Source organism: Pseudochaenichthys georgianus, unplaced genomic scaffold, assembly GCF_902827115.2.
Source record: "Pseudochaenichthys georgianus unplaced genomic scaffold, fPseGeo1.2 scaffold_823_arrow_ctg1, whole genome shotgun sequence".
Taxonomy (NCBI): Eukaryota; Metazoa; Chordata; class Actinopteri; order Perciformes; family Channichthyidae; genus Pseudochaenichthys; species Pseudochaenichthys georgianus.
This window is the reverse complement of record NW_027263371.1, coordinates 31,312-57,514: the sequence shown is the minus strand read 5'-3', so window position 1 is coordinate 57,514 and position 26,203 is coordinate 31,312. Positions and strand designations below refer to the sequence as shown.

Genomic DNA, 26,203 nt, shown 5'->3' with positions numbered 1-26,203 from the left:
CCCAGAAAATTCATCTCTGGAGGAATCCAGGGTATTCCCCTCCACCTCCCCAAACCAGATATCCTTTCTAACCATGGTTCTGCAATCGACCCCAAAGAAGTCAACTTTCGACGAAAGACTGCGTGAGAGGCCAACCCCAAGAGTCCGAAAGGGAAGAGAAGGGCAACCCCCTTACTCCTCCCCGGTAAGACCAAAGGAAGAGCTAGACTCACATGAGATTGGCTAACAACCGTTGTTTTTTAACAGCATAACCCCCTTTTAGTCGTTTTGAAATGTTGTACCTGTTAATCTTAACCATACTCATGACACTCACAGTCTCAACAATAAACGTGAGAAGTGTAAAGTCGAGAGTTAGAGCCCAGACTGTTTTATCCTTTCTCAACTCTTTTAAGTCAGATGTCTTTTTAATACAGGAATGTAGCCTGCCGTTTTTAACCCACTATAGGCAATGGGAGGAGCTATGGCCACACACATCTTTATGGAGCGGATCCAATCAAAATAAAAACGATGGAGTTGCCATTTTAATTAAAAACCCCCAGATCTTGGTGAAGGGCAGCACTGTAGTGAGAGATGGCCGGGCACTCCTAGTACATTTGACTTTCATGGGAAAGGATTTTAACATTTTAAATACTTATGGCTTTAACGACAAGAATGATAGGTACGACCTTTTAGAAGACCTGCAGCCCCACATGCTAGGTAGGGCCCCTTTAGTTGTAGGTGGAGACTTTAACTGTATCTTGAACAAAAGTGACAGGAGAAGAACAGGAAATGATTTTACACTTGATAAAACATCAGTCTTATTACAGAAAATGTGCAAAGACTTTCAACTAACGGACTGCTTTAAAGCCATGCATCCTAAGGAAGAGGGTTTCACCTGGTTCAGTAGTGATGGCACCAGAGCCTCTCGTATTGATTACATCTTAGCACGAGACAGCCCACCAACTGATGCTAGATTGACACCTGTCTTCTTTTCTGATCATGCAATGCTCTCCTGCTCGCTCTCGCTCTCGCATAGTGTGACAACAGGAAGAGGCCTGTGGAAGCTCAACTGCTCCCTTCTAGAAGACAGGGATTTAGTTAGACAGTATAGGGAGCACTACAACGAGTGGCAGACCCTTCAAGACTCTTTTGATACACATGCAGAGTGGTGGGAAATGTTGAAAAGTAGGACTCAGACTTTCTTTAAACAGGCAGGTAAAAGAAATAAACATAAAGAAAATAGACGCATGCTGGGACTGCAGAAAAGGCTCCAGCGATACTTTAAATTAAACCAACAAGGGATGGATTTTAATGAAGAAATAAAACAAATTAAAACAGAAATGTCAGTTTTAGCGGAATTTAAAAGCAAAGGTGTAATTTTAAGAAGTAAAGAGAGGGAAATAGAAGAAGGAGAAAAATGCACCAGATTCTTCTTTAAAAAAATTATAAATAAAGGGGGGGGCATTTTTAGGCTGAAAACTGAAAATGGGCCCACAGCTGAAACGACACAGGACATAATAGAAACTGTTGAGACTTTTTATAATGACCTCTATAGGAAAAAAACTGTAAATGAGGAAATAATGACAGAAGTCTTACTTTTTATCGAAAAAACAGTGGAGGAAAATGTTATCCTAACCCAAGATTTTAAAATTGAAGAATTGAATGAATGCTTGAAAACTTTCAAGGCAGGGAAATCGCCAGGGGAAGATGGGATTCCCTTTGAATTCTATTTGACCTTTTGGGATATCCTAGCACCTGATCTTCTTGATGTTTTTATGGAGTTTGAAAGACTAGGCCGACTTCCTGACAGTTTCACATCAGGGATAGTGACACTCTTACACAAAAACAAGGATAAGATGGACCTAAAAAATTGGAGACCTATAACACTCTTAAACCTTGATTGCAAACTGTATAGTAAACTCCTGGCAGCACGTATGTCTCTGTTCCTAGAAGAGCTGATTCACCCGGATCAAGCCTGTGCCGTGCCAGGGAGGAAGATCACAGACAGCCTCCTACTGATCCGAGACACTATCTGCCTTGCGAGAGATAGAAACTTTCGGCTTGTCGTCCTAAATTTAGACTTTGAGAAAGCCTTTGACCGAGTCTCACACCAGTACCTTTTCCAGGTACTAAAAACAATGGGGTTCCCGAAGAGGTTTATAGACTGGGTGGCACTGCTGTATCGGGACATTACCAGCAAGTTTATTGTAAATGGGCAGCTAACAAAAGCAGTCAATATAAACTGTGGTATCCGCCAGGGTTGTCCTTTATCAGCCCTCCTGTACATTATCTGTATAGAACCACTTGCACAGATCTTGAGAAGGGACAAACAAATCACTGGGATACATATTCCAGGAAGCGGAGGCCTTCAAACTAAATGTATCTTATACATGGACGACATCAACCTTCTATGTACTGACCTTTTATCTGTCAACAGGACGCTGGACTTGACTGACTGGTTTGGACAGGCCTCTGGGTCAAAATTGAACGTAAGCAAGACGCAGGCCCAGTTTTATGGACCATGGACTGAGACGATAGGACTCCCCTTGACTGTGACCCAGACCGAACAAAAGATACTGGGGATCAAATTTGACAATGAAGGGGGAGGGAAAACTAATTGGACGAGTCTGGTAGGGAAAGTCAGACAGAGACTAGGATACTGGGGACTTAGAAGACTGACCATGGAAGGAAAGGTTTTAATCATCAAAGCAGTGATTTTACCTTTGCTTCTATTAATCAGTTCCGTTTTTATGCCACCCAAGAGAGTACTCCAAGAATTAGAACGGGCAATATTCTATTTCCTATGGGGTTCCAAGTGGGAAAGGATGACAAGAAAAGAAATGAAAAAGCCAAAAGAGAAAGGGGGGAAAGGAGTCCCAGACCTCCACTTGTTTCTAGGAAGCAGATATACATCACTCCACATCTACGCTTCCACAGCCCCCTCCAAAAACCCAAAGACGGCGGCAATGACAAGATTCTGGATGGGAAGTTTTCTACGAAGGATAAAGATCTTACCAATAGATCTCAAAGTACCAGTGTCTTTTAACCTGCCACCACCTTATGCTTTCATTCGAACGTTTTTAAAGAAACTCCAGCTTGAGCAGGAGGGTTTGCATGTTTTAACTAACCATCGCTCTCTTATCTCTGTTGTGCAGGAGCGAGAACCAGTGAGTCCAGTGCACGGGCTCGCCTTTGGTGAGCCTTCAACAGTTTGGTGCAACGTGAACCATCCCACTCTGACAAACAGACTCCGGGATATGTCATGGATGGTGGCTCATGAGATCCTCCCAGTCAGGTCCGTAATGCACTCCCGGGGCATGGCGGCGAACTCAACTTGCCCCCGACCAGGCTGTGGCGCACCTGAGACGGTGAGGCATCTGCTCTGGGAGTGCAGCGCTGCCGGAGACCAGTGGGCAAAAGCCGGCTCCTTAAAATTCCCGTGCTTGCCGGCAAGGGAGGACCTCACAGCACAGCTCATACTATATGGGGTGAGCCAGAAACAGGACTGTTCTAGGGACTTTCCCAAGCAGTGGCTCACCCTAGCTGCCATTAAAGATGCCATATGGACCTCCAGAAACTTGCTGGTAAGAAGGCACATGCAGATCCCCCCCGTGGCTGTGATCCAGATGGCTGCGGCAACAATAAAATCAGCGACGCGGCACGCCCAGGACACAGCCACAAAGAAAAAATCGCCTCTGTGCTCATTCGGATGAAGGAGACGGAGCCACACGGGAAAGGTCAAAGCAGCGCAGGCCTGACTCTCCGGGGGGTCTCCTCTGAGCCCCGTGACAAAGATCCGGGAGAAACAACCTGTTAAATGGGAGTGGGATGAGTTAATCTTGATAGGGACTCAGTGCGCTCCTGGACAACAATTTACCCAATGTACCCCCTTTTTAAGATTTTAAATGAAAACTGTTTGCATACAAAATGTTTTAATGAAATGCGATGTTTTTTTTTTTTTTATGAAAATGGGTCTGATCTTAAAGTGTACATGTATTTATTATATGAAAACCCAAAATACACTGATGTGACAAAAAATGATTTAAATATGAAAAGTACATGAATTAAGTGACAATAAAACTTTTCCCAAAAAAAAAAAAAAAAAAAAAAATCTGTTCTTATCAGTTTAATATCTGATACGTCCCCTATACGGGGACTATATATTAAATGGATTTTTAGCACTGGGAGCTGAAAGAGGGGCTTGCCCCGTTCACTCCACGCATCGACCCGGTATTGCAGCGCCTCCGGGAACGGTGCACCCATCTCCTGCCTTGTGGAAAAACAAACAAAGACGCATCTCGAAACCAAAACAGATGGTTTCAATTGAGGGCAGAAACTGCAGCCCATCAGCAGCAGATCTTTTTTGGACTCAATGCCAAAGACGTTAAAGGTGACAAATTGAAATTCCTTGGCTCTGGAGCGTGGCACGCAGAGTGAGGCTCACTGCAAGGGACAGAGATATTTCGAGCCCAAAGGAAGGACACGCTTTGGAGAGGACATTGGCACCAGAAAGTCTCTCCTGGAGCCAAGAAGCCGCCACACATGCAAGCTGTAGCAAGGTTGTCTTTGACCTTTTCTTCAACACTATAATGAGGGGAGAGCGCGAACGCAGTCCCCCACTACCACAAATTATGCAGTCGAGATTCCCACATTTGGGGAATTCGCAGCGGTCAGCATAGCCGGGGTGCAATGGCCGAGCCTCGCCCTGGGTGAACCACCTTGGTGATCATGGTTTCTCCCCTGCCAGGTAAGTATGAGTTGGACGGGTCAGAGGCAGGGCAGTCTTGCAACGACACAGGACACGGCGTGGCGGTTCCTGCCTCTGAGCCGGCCAAAGCAGCCCATCAACCACATTTAACCCTTAAAGACAGATAAGGCTTGAAATAGACATAGGTTCCAATCGGGGGCACAAAGTGCAGCACAGCAGCAGGGGTCTTTTTTGGACTCAATGCCAAAGAAGCCAAAGGCGAGAGCCACGAACCATGCTCGCGCAGCTTCTGTCTGCAGTTTTCGGCCCATTTAAACCCAGTGTTTTGCTCCCTTTGAGCTCTATGTGTTCTGCTACCATAATACAAAGTTGACCTTGCTCAGAGACCTGGGAATACCCCCCAGATGCAGGGCAATATTGTGTTATTTCGATAGCACATATAATACGCAAATTCGTGAAGTGTTCCTCATTTCCAATTTGTAATGATTTTTCCAACATAAGTCCCGATTCCTACCAAGCAGAGATGGAAGAAGTACTCAGAACTTCCAGTTAAGTAAAAGTGAGGTTGCTTCTCTTGTTTTATACAGTATTTTGTGTTTTTGTCCAATCGGGGCCACAAACTGCAGCACAGCAGCAGGGGTCTTTTTTGGACTCAATGCCTATAGTCACCCAATAGTAAACCTCTCTAATTGTGTGCTAGTACAGATTCCAAACAACAGTGAAGCCATGTTGCATTTGCGGAGAATGGGAACCTAGTTTTCCTCTTGGCTTACAAAGATTCTACCACTCATCTGCCCACATTCAAAAGACATCGTAACTACCACTACGCTGGCGAGGTCAACAAGGTGGATTGTTCAACAGATATTCTATATGCTCCAAGTCATTGAAGAAGGGATACAGTCCACCGGTCATCCCTTACAGTGATTTGATGTCGAGCATCTCACTGAGTTCTCAAATCAATGGGAGTCGGCACGGAGAACATCCCTCTTTACTTGTACACTCCAAAGACCTGTGTGTTTGTTTTAGCAGAGTCCAAGTGGTGCATTATACTTTATTTTCAGACAACACAGAACTGTCTATTGCATTGGCCGGGAATCGGACCCGGGTCTCCCACGTGGCAGGTGAGAATTCTTCCACTGAACCACCAACGCTGAATTATAAAGCCACCATAGGGCAGTTGAGGCGAAAAGTTCATCCAACAAAGAATGTTTTTCAAGCAACCACGCTTCTATAGCAAAGTGAGGGCCACCGTGAGGGCTTGGACTGGGACAACTATGGTGGTGTCTGTTCTCGAGGACGGCCTCCACAATAACTCTGGTTTCTCTTCAAAGCGTAAAAGTCTTTCGCCTTTTACTAAAGACTTCCGTGGAGAGGAACACCTACGAGTTCAACCTATTTTTGGCTGAGCATTCTGAGTTTGTGAAAGACAAGAGCAGTCATTAGCACCTGGGCGATCCAAGCTACCCCCAGCGCCTCTGTTACGCCAGGTCAAAAGAGCCGCACCAAGACCTGCGGCGACTGCGCAAAGAGTCCGTCTCCCGCAGCAAACGTGTAGCGTCATCGCTTCTCGGCCTTTTGGCTAAGATCAAGTGTAGTATCTGTTCTTATCAGTTTAATATCTGATACGTCCCCTATACGGGGACTATATATTAAATGGATTTTTAGCACTGGGAGCTGAAAGAGGGGCTTGCCCCGTTCACTCCACGCATCGACCCGGTATTGCAGCGCCTCCGGGAACGGTGCACCCATCTCCTGCCTTGTAGAAAAACAAACAAAGACGCATCTCCAAACCAAAACAGATGGTTTCAATTGAGGGCGGAAACTGCAGCACATCAGCAGCGGATCTTTTTTGGACTCAATGCCAAAGAAGCCACAGGTGAGAGCCACGAACCATGCTAGCGCAGCTGGAGGAAAGGGTGTGGCCTGGGTTGTGGAAAAGCCAAGTGAGGGTCACCGCGAGGGCTTGGACTGGGACAACTATAGTGGTGTCTGTTCTCGAGGATAAGACACTTTTGGATCTTCTGGATTGAGAATAGCTCAATTGAGGGTCCGGGGCCTGTCAGCCAATCAGATCAGAGCACCTGAGATAAATTCAAACCACCCAGATCCCCCCCACGGCAAATAATCTCTGACTCCCCCTGCTGGCTACTCTGCTGTTAAATACAAACCAACTTTGTGCAATATGTGCAATACATATATGCCATTAATAACTGTAATCTATACCTGGCTGCTAAATCCTTGTTACTGTTACAAGGTATGTATCTTGCATTTTGTAAATTGTGTAAGTTGCTGCTGTTAAATACCGTCAAACTATGTGCAATACGTGCTTTATATACATATGCCATCTTTAATAACTGTAATATATACCGGGCTGCTAAACCCTAAGAACTGCTACAGGATCTGATTTGCTTTTGATCTGTATTTTTGAAAATTATGTAACTGTTTTTAGCATATTGTTTATTATATTATAACTTAGTACTTTTTTAGCATATTGTTGTGTTGTTTGTTTATTATATTATAACTTAGTACTTTTTTAAAGCATGTAAGATATTCAACACTAAGCTGTCTGTGGCTCTTTCCTGCTAAAGGTATTCTGATTCTGATTCATTTATGTACTATGTGTATTTCCAATGCAGTGTTTTCATATGAATTGTTCAAACTATTTAAAATAAAGTTTTCTAAAAAGGCAAAAGGACATCTCCTTCATTCATTGTCAAAAGCAAGGAATAAGCAGTCAGAGATATTGAAGTTTAAAAATACCTTTTTATTTATCTCAGAGGTCACACCTACTGCCAGGCGGCGTATAAAATGCCATATGTCCAGCCTGACAAGCAGGTGTGGCCAGGCGGGGAAGAGAGCGGCTGCAGCGCAGGTGCCTCCGTCCCTCCGGCAGCAGTCCCTGTCCACATACAGGACCTGTGGAGGCTCCTTCCCTGCCAGCTGGTACCGCTCCTGCAGGCCCCTTGTCATGCCCTCAGGCCGTAGCACTCAGCGGCCGTCAGCACGGACATCAGGACCTGCCCCAGCTCGTTCCCCACGCTGCTCATCCACAGAGCGGTACCAGCGTCGGCTCCCGCCAGCTTCTTGGTCACCTGTGTCAAAGGATCATATAATCATTTAAAAACATATAGTCTTGTACTCTGAGTGCCTTATACACTGTTTCATTGTATTGTTAGTGTTGTATGTGTTTAACAGAGACAGATGTTAAGGGTTTACATTACATTACATGGCTCACCTTCTTGGTGGAGTCCATTTTGAGGATGGAGCCAAAGGTTGAGGTCACCTTCGCCTTCATCTCCTCTATCCTCGTGAAGGACTCCAGGACGTAGGTGGACAGAAGCCAGCCGCAGCTGGGGACAGGCAACATCTGTGGTGGAAGCTGAGGAGGAGGCATCTGCACACCTGCAACCTCCAACCTTCTGCAGCTGTTTAGGTAGTGGATGCTCCTCCTCATCCACTCTGCCGTGTGCTGCTCCACCAGGAAGGAGCGCAGCCGGCTGGCGCTGTTGCCGAGCGTGCGCCCCTTCATCTGGGCCAGAACCTTCCGGTCACACGAGAGCCTGCAGCACCAACACAGACCATGCAGAGGTGAACACCAAACCATCTCAATGCCCTTCAAAGCCCACTGTGTGCTGCAGCGTGATGCTTACCTGTAGGTCAGCACAGCAGGGAAGAGCATCTGGTGGTCCAGGTCCAGCTGCTTCCTGATGCTCGCAGACCAGCTGGCACACTTCTTGGTGCAGGAGCTGGGACACAAAGGGTTGTTGGTGCATCTGCTGCTGATAGCTATCATCATAAATAATGTCTATGTAACAAAGCATCAAGCACACAGAGTGTTCTTGTAAATGTATCAGTACCTGCACTCGAGGTACTCCGTCCCCATGTAGTACCACCCGTCCAGGTCCAGAACTCTGCGCACGGTCTTGTACAGACCGCCACCTGTCATCTTGTGTGCGCAGCTTGGACACTTCAGGTGGTAATTCCACCTCTTGTAAGGAACCCAGAGGAAGAAGGGCCGCTGGAAGAAAGCATCCGGGTAGGGCCGCTGGGAGTACTTGGGCCAGGGGCCGGGGGGGAGGTGCCACAGCTGGAGCTCCGGGGACAGGACGGGCCTCCCTGTCCTGTCAGCCACAAACAGAGCCCTGCTAACCCACTCGTGCTGCTCTGCAGGGAGGCTGCTCCTCCAGGCTGCCAGCAGGAGCAGCTGCAACACACACAGGTCACTGAGCTGCAGCTTCACACTACACACTGGGACTAGATGTTTACAGCATTATTACAGACCTGAGGGGGAGGAGTGACTAGTCGCAGAGAAGGTGGTGCCTGAGATCCAAGAGCTCCCTGCTGCTGGGCAGGACGAGGAGGCGGCGGATGAGGAGGAGGAGGAGGAGCAGGGGCAGCCATGAGAGGGCCAGCCGGGAGCAGCAATCGAAGGGGAGGAGGACGACGAGGAGGAGGAGGTGGTGGTGGAGCAGGAGCTGTGCACAGCAGAAAAACACACTTGACATACCAAATAGATTTTATTATACAAAGCTTAATAATGACACAAAGCACAGACTTACCTAAATCAACCTCCACCTGAGCCGCAGCCTCCACCATCAGGTGGTCGTCCTCGTCTTCTGAGGAAGCTGCAGACACAATTTAAAAAATGTTCACTCATCACACAACCCCTGACTGACACAGTAACACTCCACTGACATGATACATACACAGGACCGCTAGCTTTCTCTTCCTCCGCTGTTTGGGGGGAGATGTAGTGGAGGGGGAGACAGCTGGGGAGGTGGCGGTTGCTGATGCAGCTGAGGAGGCGACAGGTTGCTTCTCCTTTTCCCTTCTGTCGATATACTCCTTCAGCTGCGCCAGTTGGGACCCGGGCCTCCTGACAGACTGCTTCCTGAGCCACTTCCTGTACCTGACATTGAGATTGAGGGCAACAGTTAGATTAATATCACATCAAGTGTTTCTACAGCTAGTGATGAAAGTCACAAATGGCCTATGACATAGCCGTGAATACCCCAAAGCCCACCAGCTGGTCGTGCTCTGCAGCCGTGCCCGGTGCTCTCTTCCTGCTCACAGCTGCCATCACTGCGGTGAAGAGCCCGGCGTACTCCAGCAGAGCATCCTTGTTCCACATGAGGGGGGTGCAGCTGACATCCTCCCCCTCACGCTCTCCCTGATGCCCTGCCAGAATTGTTGCCGTGTAGCCCAGGTCCTGTGACAGCAGCCACTGGAAGGTCTGACCCCGGTACTGACCGAACTGGAGCTCTGTCTGGCTGAGGAGCTGCCAGCGGTCCGCCGGGTTCCCCCCCAGCAGCGAGACCCTCGATGCGGCTTGTGCCTCAGCCAGCTCCCTGGTGTTCGAGGTGAGCCGCGGGGCTGCCCTCTTGCTGTTAGCTTTGGAGACTCTGACAGCTTCTTTGGTTGGCTTCAGCTGCAGGTCTGAAGTACCAGCATGGAAGGAGAAGGACGGTTTGTATTCCATTGTTCTGAAATCACATCAAAAACAGTTAAATCAAATCAAATCAAGTTTTATTTATATAGCACATTTAAAAAACGATTTTTGGTCGAGCCATATAATAAAAACACATTATTACAATAGTAAACAGAAGACAATAACTTACAACAGCAACAATAAAAATCACACACTCAGCTCTGACTCAGTTAGAAGCTAGCAGTCAAATAATTCACAAGTACATGTGAAGCACAGCAGTTAGTCAGCACAAAGCCTCTCTTTGGAGAAGACGGCCTTTGAATTCAGGTGTAAAAGCACGAGAGAGAAACACAGATAGTACACAGGATGAAATAAAGAGGATGATAAGAATAACAAGTTAATAACAGAATATGAAATGAGAAAAAACATGTAGTAACAGCCTGAATAGAAATAAGGAAAATAACACGAGTAAAAGCAGGTTCTGATTTGAAAGATAACACTTTTCCATCAGCTCAACATTAACCTCAGAGGTCTGACTTTAAATGAATGATACTTATTACATTATAATAATAATATTCGCCCTATGGTAGCCTTCATATACATGTTAACTTTAGTACACTACCACATAGTAAATACAAATTACCATGAGCATTAACTTCATGAACATTTACATTTTACGTTAGTGCAAAGTAAAAAAGCACAACGTGTTTGCACCTAGCAAAGTGCAGGAGAAATGCATGTTGTTGCCGTAGTTCTACTGTTAACACTAAATGGCGGATTGGCAGCTTTTAATCACGAATGGTGCATACACATGTTAACTTCATAAACGTTAGCACATAGCAATAAACATTAAATGACAAGTATTTACGGATTTAAACGGCCGGAAAGCTCCGGTGTGTTTCTGCTTTAGCGGCAACTTGTTACCAATGCTAATATGCGCGAACGTTAAACAACAATCACATTGGCATTCATTTATATCACATTATAACGGACTGTCGTGTTAAAGAGTAATAGCGGAGTGCATCTTACCTTTTCAAAAGCCTGTCAGTTATGATGGCTGTTAATTTACAGTGAAGAGAAGACGCTGCCCGCTGAATGAGACGTCATCCAATCAGAGTACTAGAACTAAGTGAGACGACCAATGGGTGGACACAAGATGTGAACGAAAATGCCATTGAAATGAACGGGAGGGGCGGGACTCTAATTGAGACTTCTGATCCCGATTATCCTCGCCCCCTAGGCGCAAGGATGACAGGCAAATTCGTGAAGCGTTCCTCATTGCCAATTTGTAATGATTTTTCCAACATAAATCCCGATTCCTATCAAGCAGAGGTGGAAGAAGTACTCAGAACTAACAGTTGAGTAAAAGTGAGGTTGCTTCTCTTGTTTTATACAGTATTTTGTGTTTTTGTCCAATCGGGGCCACAAACTGCAGCACAGCAGCAGGGGTCTTTTTTGGACTCGATGCATATAGTCACCCAATAGTAAAACTCTCTAATTGTGTGCTAGTACATATTCCAAACCACAGTGAAGCTATGTTGCATTTGCGGAGAATGGGAATCTAGTTTTCCTCTTGGCTTACAAAGATTATACCACTCATCTGCCCACATTCACAAGACATCGTAACTACCACTACGCTGGCGAGGTCAACAGCACGGTCAACAAGGTGGATTGTTCAACAGATATTCTATATGCTCCAAGTCATTTAAGAAGGGATACATTCCACCGGTCAACCCTTACACTGATTTGATGTCGAGCATCTCACTGAGTTCTCAAATCAATGGGAGTCGGCACGGAGAACATCCCTCTTTACTTGTACACTCCAAAGACCTGTGTGTTTGCTGTAGCAGAGTCCAAGTGGTGTAGGCATTATACTTTATTTTCAGACAACAAAGAACTGTCTATTGCATTGGCCGGGAATCGGACCCGGGTCTCCCACGTGGCAGGTGAGAATTCTACCACTGAACCACCAATGCTGAATTATAAAGCCACCATAGGGCAGTTGAGGCGAAAAGTTCAGCCAACAAAGACTGTTTTTCAAGCAACCACGCTTCTAGAGCCAAGTGAGGGCCACCGCGAGGGCTTGGACTGGGACAACTATGGTGGTGTCTGTTCTCGAGGATGGCCTCCACAATTACTCTGGTTTCTCTTCAAAGCGTATAAGTCTTTCGCCTTTTACTAAAGACTTCCGTGGAGAGGAACACCTACGAGTTCAACCTATTTTTGGTAGGCTTGGCCATTTGGCTGAGCATTCTGAGTTTGTGAAAGACAAGAGCAGTCATTAGCACCTGGGCGATCCAAGCTACCCAGCGCCTCTGTTACGCCAGGTCAAAAGAGCCGCACCAAGACCTGCGGCGACTGCGCAACGAGTCCGTCTCCCGCAGCAAACTTTAAGGGTCATCGCTTCTCGGCCTTTTTGCTTAGACAGCGATCACCTCCCCTTGGATGGAAAACTTTTGCCTGTTGTGGCTCTGGTTTTTTGTCTACATCTGGGAGGACATTATTCTGTATTTGTTTTGCATCATTGAGTTGTTGTTTTGTCTTTGATTTCTTGCAGATTCGTGACAGGCCTCGTTGGTGCTTTGGTCGCACACCTTGTCCTCTGGCCCCAGCGGCTGAACAAAGGAGGGACCCGGGACAAACCAACCTGGAACATCGGCCGCACACCTCATCGCCTGGGGCCAACAGCTGAACTAGGGAGGGGTGAGTACCTCTTTTGACCTGCGGTGCCTCTAACATGTCGGCCTACCATGCCGGCATGCAGAGGCACCATAGTGTGAGGTTCACTTTTGTGGAGAAAGATGGGAAGCAGCTGGCGCTGTCCAGACTGGACTTCTCCAGAAACCTCATACAGAAGGCTTTAAACTTCACACCTGATGACTTAAACTGCATCCTCACCCTGCCTTTCAACAAAGGCTTTGACGTTAGCTTCCGTACGTCAATTGCCTTTAGAGAATTTTGGATAAAATTTGAAAGTGTGAAAGCCCAGTTTTTTGCTTTTAGTGTTGAGAAACTGACTGACAATGCCTTGAAAGTAGTCATTGTCAGGATGTTCAATGAGACAGTAACTGCAGAAGACATCCATTTTTGGCTGGGTAGATACTGCACAGTAAAAGGCATGGCTTCAAAAGTGAGAGATGAGGACGGCATTTGGAACTGTGCCTGGCGTGTCCCCATTCAACAATGGCAAGACCCCCAGGGCTATCAAGGCCTTAAACAACTGCCATCAATGATAGTTCTGGGGAACAACAGGGGATACATCCACTATCAGGGACAGCCCAAACTCTGCCGCAAGTGTGGAGAGCATGGGCACCTAGCGGAAGCATGTCAGCAGATGGTTTGTCGGAAATGTAGACAGATTGGGCATACCTTTGAGGAGTGTACAAATGGCAGGAAGTGTAACCTTTGTGGAGAATCCAACCACCTCTTCAGAGATTGCCCTCAGTCTTTTGCCAACAAGCTTAAAGCTGTAAGAGTAGATAGACAAAATGGCAGACGAGAGGAAACAGGTGAAATGTTGATTGGAGAGGCGGAGACAGACACTTCGAATCACCCTCCAAATCCTGTTACTGGAAAAAGAGGACCAGGTGAGGAGGGGCAAGGGGAGGGGCAAGGGGAGGGAACTGTGGATCCAACTGTGGATCCCCCGCCAATGGAGAGTGGAGAAGGTGTAGTGCAGGAAGGGGGCGGAGCTAACCCCACAAATGAAAAGGAACCTGACACTCACCTGGAGAGCGTTAGCAACAATTCCCCCCCCCCCCCCCCCCCCCAATATGCAGCAGTCCATGAGGCCTTTAGCAGAACTGCTATCAGAGTTGTCATCTGATCCTCCCATGGGGGATGGGGAGGGACCGGTGGATAACCAGCTAACAGAAAGGGGAGACGGTACAATGCAGGAAGGGGGCGGAGCTACCCCTGAAAAGGAAACTGACACTCACCCACAGAGCGACAGCAATGATATCCCCCTCCCCAACGCACAGCAGTCCAAGAGGCCCGTGTCAGAACTATCCTCCAACTCTCCCATAGTTTCAGAGAAGAGAGTAAGAACTGACTACTCCCCAGAAAATTCATCTCTGGAGGAATCCAGGGTATTCCCCTCCACCTCCCCAAACCAGATATCCTTTCTAACCATGGTTCTGCAATCGACCCCAAAGAAGTCAACTTTCGACGAAAGACTGCGTGAGAGGCCAACCCCAAGAGTCCGAAAGGGAAGAGAAGGGCAACCCCCTTACTCCTCCCCGGTAAGACCAAAGGAAGAGCTAGACTCACATGAGATTGGCTAACAACCGTTGTTTTTTAACAGCATAACCCCCTTTTAGTCGTTTTGAAATGTTGTACCTGTTAATCTTAACCATACTCATGACACTCACAGTCTCAACAATAAACGTGAGAAGTGTAAAGTCGAGAGTTAGAGCCCAGACTGTTTTATCCTTTCTCAACTCTTTTAAGTTAGATGTCTTTTTAATACAGGAATGTAGCCTGCCGTTTTTAACCCACTATAGGCAATGGGAGGAGCTATGGCCACACACATCTTTATGGAGCGGATCCAATCAAAATAAAAACGATGGAGTTGCCATTTTAATTAAAAACCCCCAGATCTTGGTGAAGGGCAGCACTGTAGTGAGAGATGGCCGGGCACTCCTAGTACATTTGACTTTCATGGGAAAGGATTTTAACATTTTAAATACTTATGGCTTTAACGACAAGAATGATAGGTACGACCTTTTAGAAGACCTGCAGCCCCACATGCTAGGTAGGGCCCCTTTAGTTGTAGGTGGAGACTTTAACTGTATCTTGAACAAAAGTGACAGGAGAAGAACAGGAAATGATTTTACACTTGATAAAACATCAGTCTTATTACAGAAAATGTGCAAAGACTTTCAACTAACGGACTGCTTTAAAGCCATGCATCCTAAGGAAGAGGGTTTCACCTGGTTCAGTAGTGATGGCACCAGAGCCTCTCGTATTGATTACATCTTAGCACGAGACAGCCCACCAACTGATGCTAGATTGACACCTGTCTTCTTTTCTGATCATGCAATGCTCTCCTGCTCGCTCTCGCTCTCGCATAGTGTGACAACAGGAAGAGGCCTGTGGAAGCTCAACTGCTCCCTTCTAGAAGACAGGGATTTAGTTAGACAGTATAGGGAGCACTACAACGAGTGGCAGACCCTTCAAGACTCTTTTGATACACATGCAGAGTGGTGGGAAATGTTGAAAAGTAGGACTCAGACTTTCTTTAAACAGGCAGGTAAAAGAAATAAACATAAAGAAAATAGACGCATGCTGGGACTGCAGAAAAGGCTCCAGCGATACTTTAAATTAAACCAACAAGGGATGGATTTTAATGAAGAAATAAAACAAATTAAAACAGAAATGTCAGTTTTAGCGGAATTTAAAAGCAAAGGTGTAATTTTAAGAAGTAAAGAGAGGGAAATAGAAGAAGGAGAAAAATGCACCAGATTCTTCTTTAAAAAAATTATAAATAAAGGGGGGGGCATTTTTAGGCTGAAAACTGAAAATGGGCCCACAGCTGAAACGACACAGGACATAATAGAAACTGTTGAGACTTTTTATAATGACCTCTATAGGAAAAAAACTGTAAATGAGGAAATAATGACAGAAGTCTTACTTTTTATCGAAAAAACAGTGGAGGAAAATGTTATCCTAACCCAAGATTTTAAAATCGAAGAATTGAATGAATGCTTGAAAACTTTCAAGGCAGGGAAATCGCCAGGGGAAGATGGGATTCCCTTTGAATTCTATTTGACCTTTTGGGATATCCTAGCACCTGATCTTCTTGATGTTTTTATGGAGTTTGAAAGACTAGGCCGACTTCCTGACAGTTTCACATCAGGGATAGTGACACTCTTACACAAAAACAAGGATAAGATGGACCTAAAAAATTGGAGACCTATAACACTCTTAAACCTTGATTGCAAACTGTATAGTAAACTCCTGGCAGCACGTATGTCTCTGTTCCTAGAAGAGCTGATTCACCCGGATCAAGCCTGTGCCGTGCCAGGGAGGAAGATCACAGACAGCCTCCTACTGATCCGAGACACTATCTGCCTTGCGAGAGATAGAAACTTTCGGCTTGTCGTCCTAAATTTAGACTTTGAGAAAGCCTTTGACCGAGTCTCACACCAGTACCTTTTCCAGGTACTAAAAACAATGGGGTTCCCGAAGAGGTTTATAGACTGGGTGGCACTGCTGTATCGGGACATTACCAGCAAGTTTATTGTAAATGGGCAGCTAACAAAAGCAGTCAATATAAACTGTGGTATCCGCCAGGGTTGTCCTTTATCAGCCCTCCTGTACATTATCTGTATAGAACCACTTGCACAGATCTTGAGAAGGGACAAACAAATCACTGGGATACATATTCCAGGAAGCGGAGGCCTTCAAACTAAATGTATCTTATACATGGACGACATCAACCTTCTATGTACTGACCTTTTATCTGTCAACAGGACGCTGGACTTGACTGACTGGTTTGGACAGGCCTCTGGGTCAAAATTGAACGTAAGCAAGACGCAGGCCCAGTTTTATGGACCATGGACTGAGACGATAGGACTCCCCTTGACTGTGACCCAGACCGAACAAAAGATACTGGGGATCAAATTTGACAATGAAGGGGGAGGGAAAACTAATTGGACGAGTCTGGTAGGGAAAGTCAGACAGAGACTAGGATACTGGGGACTTAGAAGACTGACCATGGAAGGAAAGGTTTTAATCATCAAAGCAGTGATTTTACCTTTGCTTCTATTAATCAGTTCCGTTTTTATGCCACCCAAGAGAGTACTCCAAGAATTAGAACGGGCAATATTCTATTTCCTATGGGGTTCCAAGTGGGAAAGGATGACAAGAAAATAAATGAAAAAGCCAAAAGAGAAAGGGGGGAAAGGAGTCCCAGACCTCCACTTGTTTCTAGGAAGCAGATATACATCACTCCACATCTACGCTTCCACAGCCCCCTCCAAAAACCCAAAGACGGCGGCAATGACAAGATTCTGGATGGGAAGTTTTCTACGAAGGATAAAGATCTTACCAATAGATCTCAAAGTACCAGTGTCTTTTAACCTGCCACCACCTTATGCTTTCATTCGAACGTTTTTAAAGAAACTCCAGCTTGAGCAGGAGGGTTTGCATGTTTTAACTAACCATCGCTCTCTTATCTCTGTTGTGCAGGAGCGAGAACCAGTGAGTCCAGTGCACGGGCTCGCCTTTGGTGAGCCTTCAACAGTTTGGTGCAACGTGAACCATCCCACTCTGACAAACAGACTCCGGGATATGTCATGGATGGTGGCTCATGAGATCCTCCCAGTCAGGTCCGTAATGCACTCCCGGGGCATGGCGGCGAACTCAACTTGCCCCCGACCAGGCTGTGGCGCACCTGAGACGGTGAGGCATCTGCTCTGGGAGTGCAGCGCTGCCGGAGACCAGTGGGCAAAAGCCGGCTCCTTAAAATTCCCGTGCTTGCCGGCAAGGGAGGACCTCACAGCACAGCTCATACTATATGGGGTGAGCCAGAAACAGGACTGTTCTAGGGACTTTCCCAAGCAGTGGCTCACCCTAGCTGCCATTAAAGATGCCATATGGACCTCCAGAAACTTGCTGGTAAGAAGGCACATGCAGATCCCCCCCGTGGCTGTGATCCAGATGGCTGCGGCAACAATAAAATCAGCGACGCGGCACGCCCAGGACACAGCCACAAAGAAAAATCGCCTCTGTGCTCATTCGGATGAAGGAGCCGGAGCCACACGGGAAAGGTCAAAGCAGCGCAGGCCTGACTCTCCGGGGGTCTCCTCTGAGCCCCGTGACAAAGATCCGGGAGAAACAACCTGTTAAATGGGAGTGGGATGGTTTAATCTTGATAGGGACTCAGTGCGCTCCTGGACAACAATTTACCCAATGTACCCCCTTTTTAAGATTTTAAATGAAAACTGTTTGCATACAAAATGTTTTAATGAAATGCGATGTTTTTTTTTATGAAAATGGGTCTGATCTTAAAGTGTACATGTATTTATTATATGAAAACTCAAAATACACTGATGTGACAATAAAATGATTTAAATATGAAAAGTACATGAATTAAGTGAAAATAAAACTTTTCCCAAAAGAAAAAAATCTGTTCTTATCAGTTTAATATCTGATACGTCCCCTATACGGGGACTATATATTAAATGGATTTTTAGCACTGGGAGCTGAAAGAGGGGCTTGCCCCGTTCACTCCACGCATCGACCCGGTATTGCAGCGCCTCCGGGAACGGTGCACCCATCTCCTGCCTTGTAGAAAAACAAACAAAGACGCATCTCGAAACCAAAACAGATGGTTTCAATTGAGGGCAGAAACTGCAGCACATCAGCAGCGGATCTTTTTTGGACTCAATGCCAAAGAAGCCACAGGTGAGAGCCACGAACCATGCTAGCGCAGCTGGGGGAAAGGGTGTGGCCTGGGATGTGGAAAAGCCAAGTGAGGGTCACCGCGAGGGCTTGGACTGGGACAACTATAGTGGTGTCTGTTCTCGAGGATAAGACCCCTTTGGATCTTCTGGATTGAGAATAGCTCAATTGAGGGTCCGGGGCCTGTCAGCCAATCAGATCAGATCAGAGCACCTGAGATCAATTCAAACCACCCAGATCCCCCCAATAATCTCTGACTCCCCCTGCTGGCTACTCTGCTGCTAAATACAAACCAACTTTGTGCAATATGTGCAATAAATATATGCCATTAATAACTGTAATCTATACCTGGCTGCTAAATCCTTGTTACTGTTACAAGGTATGTATCTTGCATTTTGTAAATTGTGTAAGTTGCTGCTGTTAAATACCGTCAAACTATGTGCAATACGTGCTTTATATACATATGCCATCTTTAATAACTGTAATATATACCGGGCTGCTAAACCCTAAGAACTGCTACAGGATCTGATTTGCTTTTGATCTGTATTTTTGAAAATTATGTAACTGTTTTTAGCATATTGTTTATTATATTATAACTTAGTACTTTTTTAGCATATTGTTGTGTTGTTTGTTTATTATATTATAACTTAGTACTTTTTTAAAGCATGTAAGATATTCAACACTAAGCTGTCTGTGGCTCTTTCCTGCTAAAGGTATTCTGATTCTGATTCATTTTTGTACTATGTGTATTTCCAATGCAGTGTTTTCATATGAATTGTTCAAACTATTTAAAATAAAGTTTTCTAAAAAGGCAAAAGGACATCTCCTTCATTCATTGTCAAAAGCAAGGAATAAGCAGTCAGAGATATTGAAGTTTAAAAATACCTTTTTATTTATCTCAGAGGTCACACCTACTGCCAGGCGGCGTATAAAATGCCATATGTCCAGCCTGACAAGCAGGTGTGGCCAGGCAGGGAAGAGAGCGGCTGCAGCGCAGGTGCCTCCGTCCCTCCGGCAGCAGTCCCTGTCCACATACAGGACCTGTGGAGGCTCCTTCCCTGCCAGCTGGTACCGCTCCTGCAGGCCCCTTGTCATGTCCCTCAGGCCGTAGCACTCAGCGGCCGTCAGCACGGACATCAGGACCTGCCCCAGCTCGTTCCCCACGCTGCTCATCCACAGAGCGGTACCAGCGTCGGCTCCCGCCAGCTTCTTGGTCACCTGTGTCAAAGGATCATATAATCATTTAAAAACATATAGTCTTGTACTCTGAGTGCCTTACACACTGTTTCATTGTATTGTTAGTCTTGTATGTGTTTAACAGAGACAGATGTTAAGGGTTTACATTACATTACATGGCTCACCTTCTTGGTGGAGTCCATTTTGAGGATGGAGCGAAAGGTTGAGGTCACCTTCGCCTTCATCTCCTCTATCCTCGTGAAGGACTCCAGGACGTAGGTGGACAGAAGCCAGCCGCAGCTGGGGACAGGCAACATCTGTGGTGGAAGCTGAGGAGGAGGCATCTGCACACCTGCAACCTCCAACCTCCTGCAGCTGTTTAGGTAGTGGATGCTCCTCCTCATCCACTCTGCCGTGTGCTGCTCCACCAGGAAGGAGCGCAGCCGGCTGGCGCTGTTGCCGAGCGTGCGCCCCTTCATCTGGGCCAGAACCTTCCGGTCACACGAGAGCCTGCAGCACCAACACAGACCATGCAGAGGTGAACACCAAACCATCTCAATGCCCTTCAAAGCCCACTGTGTGCTGCAGCGTGATGCTTACCTGTAGGTCAGCACAGCAGGGAAGAGCATCTGGTGGTCCAGGTCCAGCTGCTTCCTGATGCTCGCAGACCAGCTGGCACACTTCTTGGTGCAGGAGCTGGGACACAAAGGGTTGTTGGTGCATCTGCTACTGATAGCTATCATCATAAATAATGTCTATGTAACCAAAGCATCAAGCACACAGAGTGTTCTTGTAAATGTATCAGTACCTGCACTCGAGGTACTCCGTCCCCATGTAGTACCACCCGTCCAGGTCCAGAACTCTGCGCACGGTCTTGTACAGACCGCCACCTGTCATCTTGTGTGCGCAGCTTGGACACTTCAGGTGGTAATTCCACCTCTTGTAAGGAACCCAGAGGAAGAAGGGCCGCTGGAAGAAAGCATCCGGGTAGGGCCGCTGGGAGTACTTGGGCCAGGGGCCGGGGGGGAGGTGCCACAGCTGGAGCTCCGGGGACAGGACGGGCCTCCCTGTCCTGTCAGCCACAAACAGAGCCCTGCTGACCCACTCGTGCTGCTCTGCAGGGAGGCTGCTCCTCCAGGCTGCCGGCAGGAGCAGCTGCAACACACACAGGTCACTGAGCTGCAGCTTCACACTACACACTGGGACTAGATGTTTACAGCATTATTACAGACCTGAGGGGGAGGAGTGACTAGTCGCAGAGAAGGTGGTGCCTGAGATCCAAGAGCTCCCTGCTGCTGGGCAGGACGAGGAGGCGGCGGAGGAGGAGGAGGAGGAGGAGGAGGAGGAGGAGGAGGAGGAGGAGGAGGAGGAGGAGCAGGGGCAGCCATGAGAGGGCCAGCCGGGAGCAGCAATCGAAGGGGAGGAGGACGACGAGGAGGAGGCTTGGCCATTTGGCTGAGCATTCTGAGTTTGTGAAAGACAAGAGCAGTCATTAGCACCTGGGCGATCCAAGCTACCCAGCGCCTCTGTTACGCCAGGTCAAAAGAGCCGCACCAAGACCTGCGGCGACTACGCAACGAGTCCGTCTCCCGCAGCAAACTTTAAGGGTCATCGCTTCTCGGCCTTTTGGCTAAGATCAAGTGTAGTATCTGTTCTTATCATTTTTTCCAGGAAGGACATTTCGAATCGCGAGGAGAAAGGAGCGATGGCCGGGAGGGCCGATGATGGTCAGCCGATCCCAAGAGTCGGGCTGAGATTCACACTGCGTTTTCAGGCAGTTGTTGCGGCGGAAGATGTCGTGTCGAGGACATGGTTCTGCAGGAAAGTCATCATGGAGCAGCTAAATCTGAAGGTCGATGCCATCTACTGCCTACAATGGAACCAGCAGGAGAAGGCTTTTGACGTCACCCTAAAGGACGAGCAAGTATACACGAAAGTTGCTAAGGACTGTATTGCTGCTGCTATGCTAAAGCCGCTAGCCTGCTACAAGGTTTTAAATTTGGACAGACCAAATTTCAGGACAATCACGGTCCACATGTTTAATCCCTTTGTGACTGACAAAGCGCTGGCTGATTTTTTTAGGCTGTATGGGGAAGTGCTAACTGCAGCAAGGCATGTCAAGGACACCATGGGGATCTGGACAGGTCGAAGGCAGTTCCAGGTGCTTCTTAAATCTGATCCAGAGAGTTTTGGCGGCCTCAAGCACCCGCCTGCCTCCTTCAGCCTTGGAGCAGATCGAGGGTACCTATTCTACCCGCGCCAGCCAGCTTTCTGGGTTAGGGTTAGGGTTAACCCTAACCCTGCGGCGCCAGCTGCCGGTTTTGTGGCCAAAGAGGACATGAGGCCAAAGACTGTGCAGTGCCAAAGGCCTGCCATGGCTGCGGTGGGATCGCCCATCTATACCGAAGCTGTCCCGAGCGCAGGAGGACATTTGCGGAGGTAGCCGGGGCCAAAAACCAGAAGGAAACGGAGTTCGAGGACCTTCTGGAAGGGCTTATTCAGTGCCAGAAGGCTATGTTGGCCCTCCACCTCTTCAAGTATGCTTCCCGTGTTATGGGCCGACCAGATGGACAGTGACGACCCCTATGCATCGTGAACATTGAGTGGGTAATTTTTCCTTTGCTAAGGCTTAACATTACATCCTCATGACAAGTTATTTTGTTGTTCTCACTTTGAATGTGAGAGGAATGAGGAACACTGTTAAAAGAAGGACTGTTTTTGATTTTGTAGGCACTTTGCATGTATCCATAGATTTTTTGCAAGAGGTCCATCTGAGAGACATGGGGGATGTGGGAATGTTTTCAAGGGAGTGGACGAAAGGGGACTCAATTTGGAGTGTAGGGGGGGTTCACTCTACGGGGGTTGGGATTTTGTTTTGTTATAAGGAAATAAGGGTGGAGGATGTTTTTGTTATTGACCAGGGCAGGGCAATAGGGTCAGACATCGTATGGGGAACAAGGAAGCTGCGGGTCATTGTGGTATATGGACCACAGGCGCCAGCAGAGCGGACTAATCTGTTTACATCAGTGGAGCCTTTTCTTGTTACCAATAGACAGGTAATTATAGGGGGGGATTTTAACGTTGAGCTGGGGAGGGGAGGGGATGCCAGCGACCAGTATATTTCACAACTCATGGTTAGATGTGGGTTGGTAGATGGGGGTAAGGGGGTCGAGCCACACATAGACAGCCCAACGTGGCGTAGCTCAAGAGGCGTGGCAAAACGTTTGGACTATTTGTTTTTTTCCAGGTCATTAAACCTGATCACAGGTAGGACCATCCCTGTTTTCTTTTCTGACCACGATGGCCTGCTGTTTCGAGTAGATTTGGATGCACAAACGTTTGGGCCTGGTTACTGGCGCCTAAATGTCAGTGTTTTGGAGGAAAAGCTTTTCAACCAACAGTTCCCTTTGTTTTTTAAGGGAGTGTTGGGCCTCAAACCGCTGTGTCAGGGGATACTAGAGTGGTGGGAGGGTTAGGGTGGTAAGGAAGGCAAGACAGTCAAAGAGGGAGGTGTCTCATCTGCAGCGACTCCTAGAGCGTGAGTACGCAAAGGGGAACTGTGGTTCCACTATAAATCAAGATGTATGCAATTCTTTGAAGGCAAGGCTCAGACATGTCGCTGAAGGCAAGGCCCGGGCTTTCCTGGCGAGATCACGGTCAGAGTTCATTGAGCAGTCAGAAACATGTTCTGCTGCTTTTTTCAGCTCGGTACGGGGAAAAAAAGCAAGGCAGGTGGTGACAGGGTTTAGGGACAGTCAGGGTATTGTTGTGACCAAAGAGGGCCAGGTGGTGAGGGTTGCCACAGATCATTTCAGGGACAGTTTCAAGGAGAAAGATGTGGGAAGAGGGGATGATTTCCTGGAACTGCTTGAGCGCCAGGTTCCAAGGGACATAGTGCAGGCTTTAGAGCTCCCGCTAACGGTTAGCGAATTGGAGGGTGCGCTCAACAGAATGAACAAGGGTAAGGTGCCAGGAATCGATGGCTTACCTGTAGAATTGTATGCAAAGTTCTGGAGCATACTAGGGCCAGTATTGTTGGAGGTTCTGACAGAGGTGCTGCAGGCAGGAGAAATGAGCGGGTCTTTAGCCACCGGGGTGATCTCCCTCCTGTATAAGAAGGGAGATCGCACTGAAATAGGCAACTGGCGACCTTTGACCATGCTATGTGTGGACTATAAACTTCTGGCAAAAGTACTCACTGATAGGCTAGGCAAAGCAATGCCCCATTTGGTTCATGTTGACCAGACATGTGCAGTGCCAGGGCGTTCAACAAGATGGAACCTGCAGCTCCTAAGGGATGCAATAGCTTGGGCAGAGGACAGAAACCTGCCACTCATGCTGGTTGCTCTTGACCAAACCAAGGCGTTTGACAGGGTGCAGTGGAATTGTATGTTCAGCATATTGGAGAGGCTAGGGTTTGGTAAAGTCTTTATAAGGTGGTTGCGCACATTATACATGGACGTGGGGAGCAGGGTAGTAGTGAACGGATACCTAGGCGATGTTTTCCGGTTACAATCAGGTGTGAGACAAGGGTGCCCTCTCTCACCACTGCTATATGTGCTCTATATGGAGCCTTTGGCTGCAGCCATCAGGGCCGACACAGGGGTCAGAGGGTTTCTAGTGCCTGGCAGTGGAGGGTTACGGGTGAAACTGTCCCAGTATGCAGATGACACCACTTTGCTGCTTGATAGGGATGAGTGCCTTATTCGTTCGCTGCAAATCATGGAGGACTTCGGCAGGGCATCCGGTTCCAAGCTTAATTGTGCAAAGTCCTCTGTGAAGTTTTTTGGGAAATGGAGAGAAAGGATGGATGTGCCAGGGGGTCTTGCTTGCTGCCCGGGGCCTATAAAAGTTCTGGGGGTCAGTTTTGAGTCTACTAAAAGTGCTACTCTGAGTTGGGCAATACGGCTTGAAGTCGTAGAGAGGAAAGTGTCACTCTGGAAGAGTAGGCAGTTGACCTTCATAGGGAAGGTATTAGTGCTGAAGGTAGATATATTGCCATCCCTCGTATATCTCGCATACATATATCCGTTGCCGGTCAGCATGAGGAGGCCTCTCATGCGCCTCTTGTTTGACTTCATATGGGGTGGGAGATATGAGTATGTGGCAAGAGGCCGCATGCTGGCTGGGGTCGAAGCAGGGGGGAGAGATGTACCTAATTTAACTCTGAAGATGGACTGCATCTTTGTTTCAACTTTATGTAGGGAAGTATCAGGCCCAGTAGTACATCCTTCTGTTTTTTTTATCCGTCTTTTCTTTTCTTATCAAGCAAGAGAGCTTATGGCCTGGAGCAATTTGGGGCCCAGGGCGGAACAGCAGCCATGGCACTACCGCCATGCAGCAAAGTGGCTTCGGGCTCAGAGGTGAAACTCAATCACAGAACCTTATATCAAGAAGCCAGAGAGAAAATCAATGTTGGTCCTGTTATTGGAATACCATCCAAAGTGTGGAGGAGGATCCAGCCGAAGGGACTGGACAATAGGCTGAAGGACCTTAACTGGCTGTGCCTGCTCAGGTGCCTGCCAGTGCGGGAAATCATGTACCGTCATGGATTGGCAAGGTCTCCGGTGTGCCCTAGGCCAGATTGTAAGGATGAAGAGACCATCAGACATGTCATGTGGGACTGTACATTCGCACAGGGAGCATGGAGAAGAGTAGAAGGGTGGTTAGGACAGAGTTTTCCTGGGTTTAAAATTACATGGGATGGGATTGAAAGGGGCTCGGGTCCTGGTACATTTTGGGCAAGTTTCCCCGTTTGGCTAGTGGTAAGCCTGCTCAAGAGACATCTTTGGCTGGCTAGGCAGGATATTGCAAAGAACAAATGCTGCAGCAGCATAAGGGGGATAATAGGAAAAGTAAGGGCAGATATGAAGGGGAGAATGGAGAGGGACATTCTGAAATGGGGACAACACGCCGCTTTGGAAAGATGGAAGGGAGGTTTAGGGCTGGTGGGGTGAAGACCAGAACACCTAAGTGTATTTGCATGTATGAAAAGTAAAAGTGTTATATGTGTTGTATTTAATGTCAATTGTTTACTTGTTTGTAAACTGTGTATATGAATGAAGTAAATTGAAGATTTGTTATAAAAAAATAAAAAAAAATAAAAAAAATCTGTTCTTATCAGTTTAATATCTGATACGTCCCCTATACGGGGACTATATATTAAATGGATTTTTAGCACTGGGAGCTGAAAGAGGGGCTTGCCCCGTTCACTCCACGCATCGACCCGGTATTGCAGCGCCTCCGGGAACGGTGCACCCATCTCCTGCCTTGTGGAAAAACAAACAAAGACGCATCTCGAAACCAAAACAGATGGTGTTGGAGCCAATTTGTGTGTGTGTGTGTGTGTGTGTGTGTGTGTGTGTGTGTGTGTGTGTGTGAACGCGTCATCTAATCTGCGCACCTGGGAGCACGGGACCCAGATAGCAAGCGGAAGTGGCCCACTTCAGGCAATGATGCGGCACTGCTGGCCTTCTTCTGGCCCGGATCAAATGGATGTGTGCCTA

The 26,203-nt window shown here is 47.3% G+C and overlaps 8 non-coding genes and 2 pseudogenes across 8 annotated transcripts; 7 read left to right on the top strand and 3 right to left on the bottom strand.

The window, feature by feature from the left end:
* The first annotated feature begins 4,055 nt into the window (after positions 1–4,055).
* Positions 4,056–4,243, top strand: LOC117444478 (U2 spliceosomal RNA). Its single transcript, XR_004551792.1, has one exon. It is a non-coding gene; the product is annotated as a U2 spliceosomal RNA (small nuclear RNA).
* Positions 4,244–4,570: 327 nt separating this feature from the next.
* On the bottom strand, positions 4,571–4,734 carry LOC117444475 (U1 spliceosomal RNA). The gene has a single exon (XR_004551791.1). It is a non-coding gene; the product is annotated as a U1 spliceosomal RNA (small nuclear RNA).
* A 1,033-nt stretch (positions 4,735–5,767) lies between these two features.
* trnag-gcc (transfer RNA glycine (anticodon GCC)) lies at positions 5,768–5,838 on the bottom strand. The gene has a single exon. It is a non-coding gene; the product is annotated as a tRNA-Gly (tRNA).
* Positions 5,839–5,996: 158 nt separating this feature from the next.
* On the top strand, positions 5,997–6,107 carry LOC117444484 (U5 spliceosomal RNA). Its single transcript, XR_004551798.1, has one exon. It is a non-coding gene; the product is annotated as a U5 spliceosomal RNA (small nuclear RNA).
* A 139-nt stretch (positions 6,108–6,246) lies between these two features.
* LOC117444488 (U2 spliceosomal RNA) lies at positions 6,247–6,437 on the top strand. The gene has a single exon (XR_004551800.1). It is a non-coding gene; the product is annotated as a U2 spliceosomal RNA (small nuclear RNA).
* Positions 6,438–12,020: 5,583 nt separating this feature from the next.
* Positions 12,021–12,091, bottom strand: trnag-gcc (transfer RNA glycine (anticodon GCC)). Its single transcript has one exon. It is a non-coding gene; the product is annotated as a tRNA-Gly (tRNA).
* A 158-nt stretch (positions 12,092–12,249) lies between these two features.
* On the top strand, positions 12,250–12,366 carry LOC117444481 (U5 spliceosomal RNA). The gene has a single exon (XR_004551795.1). It is a non-coding gene; the product is annotated as a U5 spliceosomal RNA (small nuclear RNA).
* Positions 12,367–18,221: 5,855 nt separating this feature from the next.
* Positions 18,222–18,398, top strand: LOC117444477 (U2 spliceosomal RNA; annotated as a pseudogene).
* Positions 18,399–21,307: 2,909 nt separating this feature from the next.
* On the top strand, positions 21,308–21,480 carry LOC117444480 (U2 spliceosomal RNA; annotated as a pseudogene).
* Positions 21,481–25,772: 4,292 nt separating this feature from the next.
* Positions 25,773–25,960, top strand: LOC117444479 (U2 spliceosomal RNA). Its single transcript, XR_004551793.1, has one exon. It is a non-coding gene; the product is annotated as a U2 spliceosomal RNA (small nuclear RNA).
* The last annotated feature ends 243 nt before the right edge of the window (positions 25,961–26,203 follow it).